The sequence below is a fragment of the Spinacia oleracea genome, chromosome 3 (assembly GCF_020520425.1).
Source record: "Spinacia oleracea cultivar Varoflay chromosome 3, BTI_SOV_V1, whole genome shotgun sequence".
Taxonomy (NCBI): domain Eukaryota; kingdom Viridiplantae; phylum Streptophyta; class Magnoliopsida; order Caryophyllales; family Amaranthaceae; genus Spinacia; species Spinacia oleracea.
This window is the reverse complement of record NC_079489.1, coordinates 44,650,554-44,653,602: the sequence shown is the minus strand read 5'-3', so window position 1 is coordinate 44,653,602 and position 3,049 is coordinate 44,650,554. Positions and strand designations below refer to the sequence as shown.

The 3,049-nt window shown below is 36.6% G+C and overlaps 1 long non-coding RNA gene across 1 annotated transcript; it reads left to right on the top strand.

The window, feature by feature from the left end:
• On the top strand, positions 1-1,194 carry LOC110779676 (uncharacterized). Its single transcript, XR_008929352.1, has 4 exons — positions 1-17; positions 171-372; positions 908-970; positions 1,058-1,194. It is a non-coding gene; the product is annotated as an uncharacterized lncRNA (long non-coding RNA).
• Positions 1,195-3,049: the final 1,855 nt, after the last annotated feature.

Here is a 3,049-nt window from a genome sequence, read left to right as displayed (position 1 = left end):
GTTGGACCGTGTATTCGGTACGTTAAAATTTTGTAGCAAACCTCTGTTAGTTCCAAAGGCAAAAATCTGATGCTGCCTCATTTGATGCAATGCGACCAAGGTTGCTGATGTGAATAGCCCCGGTCTATGATTCTGATTTCCTAACAGAAAGTTATTACCATTTCCTACAGGAATAACAGGCGGCACAGCAAACAAATGAGGAGGCTTTGTGGCCTGCTGCATCTGTTGTGGCTGCTGACTAGGGGACGAGGAGGCTCTGTGGCCTGCTGCATCTGTTGTGGTTGCTGACTATAGGGGACGCTATGTCTACCTTGGCGCGTTTGTTCTTACGGAATCCTCCACCTAGAATATTCGAAAATATTCAATGGATAGGTATTATATTAAATGAATGTTCTATGTTGTGTATATATTGTAATAATCAATATGTATTCATTATGGCCTCGGCTAAGCTCGTTTGTGTTTGCTGCTTTCCATGCTGCGATGCTATTCTACTATTCTTCCTACTGCTATTCGGCTATACCTGCTGTGATTCTGATATGCTTCTTCTGTTTGACTTGATCTCCATAATTTTGACTTGATCTTCTGTTTCTGATATGCTTTTGTTCTACTTCTTCTATTATGATCCTGTGTTTTTGTTATGATATGCTTATGTTTTGCTTCTTTGTGCAACTAGGTGGTCATTTATGGTAAGAGTTGACCACAATTAACTTTCTGGTGTTTGTGTTTTTTTGTTTAGCTTGTGGACATTATGTCCTTAAACAATTTATGTGGACATTTCTTTTCCTTAATCTGTATAATAGGAAGACTTGTTTTGTTTAGTGGTGGAGGCGTGGGGAGGCAATAGAGGATTTGATGTACCCCAGTGGGCTTTGTGTTTTTCATGTGTTATTTTTTCTTTTTATTTCAGATACTTGTTGGCTGAAGCAGGTGACACTTTATTTGCTTCCGTCGTCGGGACAAAGCAGTACAAGTATGTCATGTAGACTGTTTTTGTTTGATCTGTTTTGCATACCCTCCTCCACATATTTTGAATATACATGTTGTCCTTGAACAATAGGGATCTGGTGGCCAATGCTAATATATTTCAAGGAGCTTTATTTGATGACGATGACATGGAGATTATGGAAGAAACAGAGATTGTTGAGTCAGATATAGCCGATGGACGAAATGGATATTTAGATTCTCATGCTAAGACATTAACTAAACCTAAGCAGTTGAAGCACAAGCTGAGACCAGCTGCTTATAGAGTATGATGACAGTATATAACTTTGTTGTTTAATGTTTCTTCGTTATAGCACCGGAGAAATTGATATCTGTGCTTAGTTTATTAAATCTCTTAATCTGTTTTTATTCCAGGGGTTTATGGCTCGTGCCAAAGGGATACCAGCCTTGGAATTGTACAGACTTGCTCAGAAGAAGAAGTGCAAACTTGTCTTGTGTGGGCATTCTCTTGGTGGAGCTGTGAGTATCGCGTACTTTATTTCATCTTTTGTGTGTGTAAATTAGTGCAATAATGAACCTCACAGTCTCATTTTTATCATAGGTAGCAGCACTGGCCACACTAGCCATTTTAAGGGTTATTGCTGTGTCTTCACCGTTTAAAGACAATGAAAAGTTTCAAGTCAAATGTATTACATTCTCCCAGCCCCCTGTTTTCTTAATACTCCCTCCGTTTTCTTTTGTTCTTCCTGTATTCCCCACTCAAATCTCCTAATGTTCTTGTTTTGAATCTTTCCATTTATTTTAGAAGAAAATGCCCGTAGTTTTTTCTTTTGTGTCCTTGGGTTATTCAATGCTTTTTTCCATTTTTAATGGCACTTTCTGCTGTATTTCAGAACTTCTCGGTTTCTTTGCTTTTTACTGGCAAAGATATTTTCAGGTCAAATATGTGTGTTAAACTGAAGGAACGTTTTCAATCGCATTCAATGAGAGCTTACAGATCAAGATTTCAGAGCTATGTTGTGTATCCTTCATCTGTGCCACATGCTGCTGTTGGCTCATGGTTGGTCTCTTCCATCTTTTGTGCACTATTTTTATTGTACTGACCTTGCTATTTTAGTCATATTTTAGTTAGGAGAAAAATAAGCCATTTTAGTTAAAATTTGAACTATAATGAACAAACGAGCCTTAAATGTGCATAACATGACCAAAGTAGGTGAGAATGAGTGTTTGAAACATAAAACTAAGTATTAAACATCCAAAAGGTTTAAAATACTTATTTAGGTTCATTGGTTCAAAGTTAGGAGAGAAATAAGCCATTTTTTTTATTATTATAAGGTTCATTATTTCATTATTGTGAGCAAATTATGTCTTAATTTAATGTACCATACAATATTTATAATATAACTAACATGTTTTTTTTTTCTCGATGATCGATCTTCTTTAGGTATTCAACAATCCGAGGGAGCAGCCTTTGACCATTGAGTAGATAAATGAAGTTCGAGAAAAGTTGGCAAAGTTCATTACCATTTATGTCTTTGATATTTTCTTGTAGTGAATCTTAGATTATGGATGCTAGTTTTTCATAGGATTGTAATGTAATCAATTTTTATAATTATAATTATATACTATTCAGTTTAATTATCTATATAATTGGATACTTTTTTTATGTGATGTATGGAGGTTAACTAGTGGGCGTGGTCTAATTGTATAATATATGTAACAGGGATATCAGTTATATAAAAAATTTCTAGATCAATTGCGGCTCATTTATATATCAAGTGCGGCTCTTTTTAATGCTTGTGCTGCCCATTTTTATGTCAAGTGCGGGCTAATTTCCAAAATTGGCAGCACAAAATTTGTCAAGTGCGGGCTCATTTTCAAAATTGGCAGCACAAACTTTGTCAAGTGCGGGCTCATATTGCAAAATTGGCAGCACCAAATTTGTCAAGTGCGGGCTCTTTTTGTAAATTGGCAGCACTTGATACTCAAGTGCTGCCAATATTTTGGCAGCACTTGAGAAACATCAAGTGCGGGCAAGCCATGTGCTGCACATGTAAAAGCCCGCACTTAACCCCATAAAATGAGCCCGCACTTGAGCTTTTTTCTT